This window comes from Oncorhynchus keta, chromosome 19 (assembly GCF_023373465.1).
Source record: "Oncorhynchus keta strain PuntledgeMale-10-30-2019 chromosome 19, Oket_V2, whole genome shotgun sequence".
NCBI lineage: Eukaryota > Metazoa > Chordata > Actinopteri > Salmoniformes > Salmonidae > Oncorhynchus > Oncorhynchus keta.
In genome coordinates, this window is record NC_068439.1 from 33575155 (window position 1) to 33583728 (window position 8574).

At 49.0% G+C, this 8574-nt stretch overlaps 1 protein-coding gene across 1 annotated transcript in view; it reads left to right on the forward strand.

The window, feature by feature from the left end:
- LOC118398094 (mucin-5AC-like) overlaps positions 1–8574 on the forward strand; it is a 221734-nt gene that overhangs the window by 186487 nt on the left and 26673 nt on the right. The gene's annotated exons all lie outside the window — the stretch shown is intronic.

Below are 8574 nucleotides of genomic sequence, written 5' to 3' on the forward strand. Positions count from 1 at the left end.
CAACAGCTTTAGCATCTACGATAACCACTGCAGCCCTAACAACAACAACTGCTGCTGCTACGACCACTACAGCTCCAGAACCTATTACGACAACCACTGCAGATCCTGCTACAACAACTACAACTTCAGCTCATACGACAACCACAACAACAGCATCTCCAACAACTGTAGCTCCCATGACAACTGCAGCTCCGACAACAGCTTTAGCATCTACGACAACCACTGCAGCTCCTGCTACAACAACTACAACTTCAGCTCCTACGACAACCACAACAACAGCACCTCCAACAACTGTAGCTCCCACGACAACTGCAGCTCCTACAACAACTTCAGCTCCTACGACAACCACAACAACAGCACCTCCAACAACTGCTGCTCCTACCACTGTAACTCCACAACCTACTACGACAACCAGTGCAGCTCCTACTACAACAACTGCTGTTCCAACGACCACAGTGACTGCAGCACCTTCTACAATAACTACAACTTCAGCTCCTACGACAACCACAACAACAACTGTAGCTTCCACGACAACTGCAGCTCCTACAACAGCTTTAGCATCTACGACAACCACTGCAGCCCTAACAACAACAACTGCTGCTGCTACGACCACTACAGCTCCAGAACCTATTACGACAACCACTGCAGATCCTGCTACAACAACTACAACTTCAGCTCCTACGACAACCACAACAACAGCATCTCCAACAACTGTAGCTCCCATGACAACTGCAGCTCCTACAACAGCTTTAGCATCTACGACAACCACTGCAGCTCCTGCTACAACAACTACAACTTCAGCTCCTACGACAACCACAACAACAGCACCTCCAACAACTGTAGCTCCCACAACAACTGCAGATCCTGCTACAACAACTACAACTTCAGCTCCTACGACAACCACAACAACAGCATCTCCAACAACTGTAGCTCCCATGACAACTGCAGCTCCTACAACAGCTTTAGCATCTACGACAACCACTGCAGCTCCTGCTACAACAACTACAACTTCAGCTCCTACGACAACCACAACAACAGCACCTCCAACAACTGGGGCTCCCACGATAACTGCAGCTCCTACAACAGCTTTAGCATCTACAACAACCACTGCAGTCCTAACTACAACAACTGCTGCTCCTACGACCACTACAGCTCCAGAACCTATTACGACAACCACTGCAGATCCTGCTACAACAACTACAACTTCAGCTCCTACGACAACCACAACAACAGCATCTCCAACAACTGTAGCTTCCATGACAACTGCAGCTCCTACAACAGCTTTAGCATCTACGACAACCACTGCAGCTCCTGCTACAACAACTACAACTTCAGCTCCTACGACAACCACAACAACAGCACCTCCAACAACTGTAGCTCCCACGACAACTGCAGCTCCTACAACAACTTCAGCTCCTACGACAACCACAACAACAGCACCTCCAACAACTGCTGCTCCTACCACTGTAACTCCACAACCTACTACGACAACCAGTGCAGCTCCTACTACAACAACTGCTGTTCCAACGACCACAGTGACTGCAGCACCTTCTACAATAACTACAACTTCAGCTCCTACGACAACCACAACAACAACTGTAGCTCCCACGACAACTGCAGCTCCTACAACAGCTTTAGCATCTACGACAACCACTGCAGCCCTAACAACAACAACTGCTGCTGCTACGACCACTACAGCTCCAGAACCTATTACGACAACCACTGCAGATCCTGCTACAACAACTACAACTTCAGCTCCTACGACAACCACAACAACAGCATCTCCAACAACTGTAGCTCCCATGACAACTGCAGCTCCTACAACAGCTTTAGCATCTACGACAACCACTGCAGCCCCTGCTACAAAAACTACAACTTCAGCTCCTACGACAACCACAACAACAGCACCTCCAACAACTGTAGCTCCCACGACAACTGCAGCTCCTACAACAACTTCAGCTCCTACGACAACCACAACAACAGCACCTCCAACAACTGCTGCTACTACCACTGTAACTCCACAACCTACTACGACAACCAGTGCAGCTCCTACTACAACAACTGCTGTTCTAACGACCACAGTGACTGCAGCACCTTCTACAATAACTACAACTTCAGCTCCTACGACAACCACAACAACTGTAGCTCCCACGACAACTGCAGCTCCTACAACAACTTCAGCTCCTACGACAGCCACAACAACAGCACCTCCAACAACTGCTGAAACTACCACTGTAACTCCACAACCTACTACGACAACCAGTGCAGCTCCTACTACAACAACTGCTGTTCCAACGACCACAGTGACTGCAGCACCTTCTACAATAACTACAACTTCAGCTCCTACGACAACCACAACAACAACTGTAGCTCCCACGACAACTGCAGCTCCTACAACAGCTTTAGCATCTACGACAACCACTGCAGCCCTAACAACAAGAACTGCTGCTCCTACGACCACTACAGATCCAGAACCTATTACGACAACCACTGCAGCTCCTGCTACAACAACTACAACTTCAGCTCCTACGACAAGCACAACAACAGCACCTCCAACAACTGTAGCTCCCATGACAACTGCAGCTCCTACAACAGCTTTAGCATCTACGATAACCACTGCAGCCCTAACAACAACAACTGCTGCTGCTACGACCACTACAGCTCCAGAACCTATTACGACAACCACTGCAGATCCTGCTACAACAACTACAACTTCAGCTCCTACGACAACCACAACAACAGCACCTCCAACAACTGCTGCTCCTACCACTGTAACTCCAACAACTGCTGTTCTAACGACCACAGTGACTGCAGCACCTTCTATAACTACAACTTCAGCTCCTACGACAACCACAACAACAACTGTAGCTCCCACGACAACTGCAGCTCCTACAACAACTTCAGCTCCTACGACAACCACAACAACAGCACCTCCAACAACTGCTGCTCCTACCACTGTAACTCCACAACCTACTACGACAACCAGTGCAGCTCCTACTACAACAACTGCTGTTCCAACGACCACAGTGACTGCAGCACCTTCTACAATAACTACAACTTCAGCTCCTACGACAACCACAACAACAACTGTAGCTCCCACGACAACTGCAGCTCCTACAACAGCTTTAGCATCTACGACAACCACTGCAGCCCTAACAACAACAACTGCTGCTCCTACGACCACTACAGGTCCAGAACCTATTACGACAACCACTGCAGCTCCTGCTACAACATCTACAACAACTACAACTTCAGCTCCTACGACAACCACAACAACAGCACCTCCAACAACTGCTGCTCCTACCACTGTAACTCCACAACCTACTACGACAACCAGTGCAGCTCCTACTACAACAACTGCTGTTTCAACGACCACAGTGACTGCAGCACCTTCTACAATAACTACAACTTCAGCTCCTACGACAACCACAACAACAACTGTAGCTCCCACGACAACTGCAGCTCCTACAACAGCTTTAGCATCTACGACAACCACTGCAGCCCTAACAACAAGAACTGCTGCTCCTACGACCACTACAGATCCAGAACCTATTACGACAACCACTGCAGCTCCTGCTACAACAACTACAACTTCAGCTCCTACGACAAGCACAACAACAGCACCTCCAACAACTGTAGCTCCCATGACAACTGCAGCTCCTACAACAGCTTTAGCATCTACGATAACCACTGCAGCCCTAACAACAACAACTGCTGCTGCTACAACGACCACTACAGCTCCAGAACCTATTACGACAACCACTGCAGATCCTGCTACAACAACTACAACTTCAGCTCCTACGACAACCACAACAACAGCACCTCCAACAACTGCTGCTCCTACCACTGTAACTCCAACAACTGCTGTTCTAACGACCACAGTGACTGCAGCACCTTCTATAACTACAACTTCAGCTCCTACGACAACCACAACAACAACTGTAGCTCCCACGACAACTGCAGCTCCTACAACAACTTCAGCTCCTACGACAACCACAACAACAGCACCTCCAACAACTGCTGCTCCTACCACTGTAACTCCACAACCTACTACGACAACCAGTGCAGCTCCTACTACAACAACTGCTGTTCCAACGACCACAGTGACTGCAGCACCTTCTACAATAACTACAACTTCAGCTCCTACGACAACCACAACAACAACTGTAGCTCCCACGACAACTGCAGCTCCTACAACAGCTTTAGCATCTACGACAACCACTGCAGCCCTAACAACAACAACTGCTGCTCCTACGACCACTACAGGTCCAGAACCTATTACGACAACCACTGCAGCTCCTGCTACAACATCTACAACAACTACAACTTCAGCTCCTACGACAACCACAACAACAGCACCTCCAACAACTGCTGCTCCTACCACTGTAACTCCACAACCTACTACGACAACCAGTGCAGCTCCTACTACAACAACTGCTGTTTCAACGACCACAGTGACTGCAGCACCTTCTACAATAACTACAACTTCAGCTCCTACGACAACCACAACAACAACTGTAGCTCCCACGACAACTGCAGCTCCTACAACAGCTTTAGCATCTACGACAACCACTGCAGCCCTAACAACAATAACTGCTGCTCCTACGACCACTACAGATCCAGAACCTATTACGACAACCACTGCAGCTCCTGCTACAACAACTACAACTTCAGCTCCTACGACAACCACAACAACAGCACCTCCAACAACTGTAGCTCCCTTGACAACTGCAGCTCCTACAACAGCTTTAGCATCTACGATAACCACTGCAGCCCTAACAACAACAACTGCTGCTGCTACGACCACTACAGCTCCAGAACCTATTACGACAACCACTGCAGATCCTGCTACAACAACTACAACTTCAGCTCCTACGACAACCACAACAACAGCATCTCCAACAACTGTAGCTCCCATGACAACTGCAGCTCCGACAACAGCTTTAGCATCTACGACAACCACTGCAGCTCCTGCTACAACAACTACAACTTCAGCTCCTACGACAACCACAACAACAGCACCTCCAACAACTGTAGCTCCCACGACAACTGCAGCTCCTACAACAACTTCAGCTCCTACGACAACCACAACAACAGCACCTCCAACAACTGCTGCTCCTACCACTGTAACTCCAACAACTGCTGTTCTAACGACCACAGTGACTGCAGCACCTTCTATAACTACAACTTCAGCTCCTACGACAACCACAACAACAACTGTAGCTCCCACGATAACTGCAGCTCCTACAACAGCTTTAGCATCTATGACAACCACTGCAGCCCTAACAACAACAACTGCTGCTCCTACGACCACTACAGCTCCAGAACCTATTACGACAACCACTGCAGCTCCTGCTACAACAAATTCAGCTCCTACGACAACCACAACAACAGCACCACCAACAACTGTAGCTCCCACGACAACTGCAGCTCCTACAACAGCTTTAGCATCTATGGCAACGACTGGAGTCCTCACAACAACAACTGCTGCTCCTACGACCACTACAGCTCCAGAACCTATTACGACAACCACTGCAGATCCTGCTACAACAACTACAACTTCAGCTCCTACGACAACCACAACAACAGCACCTACAACAACTCCCACAACAACTGCAGCTCCTACAACAGCTTTAGCATCTACGACAACCACTGCAGGCCTAACTACAACAACTGCAGCTCCTGCTACAACAACTTCAGCTCCTACGACAACCACAATAACAGCACCTCCAACAACTGTAGCTCCCACGACAACTGCAGCTCCTACAACAGCTTTAGCATCTATGACAACCACTGGAGGCCTCACAACAACAACTGCTGCTCCTACGACCACGACCACTTCAGCTCCAGAACCTATGACGACAACCACTGCAGCTCCTGCTACAACAACTACAACTTCAGCTCCTACGACAACCACAACAACAGCACCTCCAACAACTGTAGCTCCCACGATAACTGCAGCTCCTACAACAGCTTTAGCATCTACAACAACCACTGCAGCCCTAACTACAACAACTGCTGCTCCTACGACCACTACAGCTCCAGAACCTATTACGACAACCACTGCAGATCCTGCTACAACAACTACAACTTCAGCTCCTACGACAACCACAACAACAGCATCTCCAACAACTGTAGCTCCCATGACAACTGCAGCTCCTACAACAGCTTTAGCATCTACGACAACCACTGCAGCCCTAACTACAACAAATGCAGCTCCTACGACCATTTTAACTCCACAACCTACTACGACAACCACTGCAGCTCCTACAACAGCTTCAGCGTCTACGATAACCACTGCAGCCCTAACAACAACAACTGCTGCTCCTACGACCACTACAGCTCCAGAACCTATTACGACAACCACTGCAGCTCCTGCTACAACAATTTCAGCTCCTACGACAACCACAACAACAGCACCTCCAACAACTGTAGCTCCCACGACAACTGCAGCTCCTACAACAGCTTTAGCATCTATGGCAACGACTGGAGTCCTCACAACAACATCTGCTGCTCCTACGACCACTACAGCTCCAGAACCTATTACGACAACCACTGCAGATCCTGCTACAACAACTACAACTTCAGCTCCTACGACAACCACAACAACAGCACCTCCAACAACTGTAGCTCCCACGATAACTGCAGCTCCTACAACAGCTTTAGCATCTACGACAACCACTGTAGCCCTAACTACAACAAATGCAGCTCCTACGACCATTTTAACTCCACAACCTACTACGACAACCACTGCAGCTCCTACAACAGCTTCAGCGTCTACGATAACCACTGCAGCCCTAACAACAACAACTGCTGCTCCTACGACCACTACAGCTCCAGAACCTATTACGACAACCACTGCAGCTCCTGCTACAACAATTTCAGCTCCTACGACAACCACAACAACAGCACCTCCAACAACTGTAGCTCCCACGACAACTGCAGCTCCTACAACAGCTTTAGCATCTATGGCAACGACTGGAGTCCTCACAACAACAACTGCTGCTCCTACGACCACTACAGCTCCAGAACCTATTACGACAACCACTGCAGATCCTGCTACAACAACTACAACTTCAGCTCCTACGACAACCACAACAACAGCACCTCCAACAACTGTAGCTCCCACGATAACTGCAGCTCCTACAACAGCTTTAGCATCTACGACAACCACTGTAGCCCTAACTACAACAACTGCTGCTCCTCCGACCACTACAGCTCCAGAACCTATTACGACAACCACTGCAGGTCCTGCTACAACAACTACAACTTCAGCTCCTACGACAACCACAACAACAGCACCTCCAACAACTCCCACAACAACTGCAGCTCCTACAACAGCTTTAGCATCTACGACAACCACTGCAGCCCTAACTACAACAACTGCAGCTCCTGCTACAACAACTTCAGCTCCTACGACAACCACAACAACAGCACCTCCAACAACTGTAGCTCCCACGACAACTGCAGCTCCTACAACAGCTTTAGCATCTATGACAACCACTGGAGGCCTCACAACAACAACTGCTTCTCCTACGACCACGACCACTTCAGCTCCAGAACCTATTACGACAACCACTGCAGCTCCTGCTACAACAATTTCAGCTCCTACGACAACCACAACAACAGCACCTCCAACAACTGTAGCTCCCACGACAACTGCAGCTCCTACAACAGCTTTAGCATCTATGACAACCACTGGAGGCCTCACAACAACAACTGCTGCTCCTACGACCACGACCACTTCAGCTCCAGAACCTATGACGACAACCACTGCAGCTCCTGCTACAACAACTACAATTTCAGCTCCTACGACAACCACAACAACAGCATCTCCAACAACTGTAGCTCCCATGACAACTGCAGCTCCTACAACAGCTTTAGCATCTACGACAACCACTGCAGCCCTTACTACAACAATTGCTGCTCCAACGACCACTACAACTCTAGAACCTATTACGACAACCACTGCAGATCCTGCTACAACAACTACAACTTCAGCTCCTATGACAACCACAACAACAGCACCTCCAACAACTCCCACAACAACTGCAGCTCCTACAACAGCTTTAGCATCTACAACAACCACTGCAGCCCCAACTACAACAACTGCTGCTCCTACGACCACTACAGCTCCAGAACCTATTACGACAACCACTGCAGATCCTGCTACAACAACTACAACTTCAGCTCCTACGACAACCACAACAACAGCATCTCCAACAACTGTAGCTCCCATGACAACTGCAGCTCCTACAACAGCTTTAGCATCTACGACAACCACTGCAGCTCCTGCTACAACAACTACAGCTTCAGCTCCTACGACAACCACAACAACAGCACCTCCAACAACTGTAGCTCCCACGACAACTGCAGCTCCTACAACAACTTCAGCTCCTACGACAACCACAACAACAGCACCTCCAACAACTGCTGCTACTACCACTGTAACTCCACAACCTACTACGACAACCAGTGCAGCTCCTACTACAACAACTGCTGTTCCAACGACCACAGTGACTGCAGCACTTTCTACAATAACTACAACTTCAGCTCCTACGACAACCACAACAA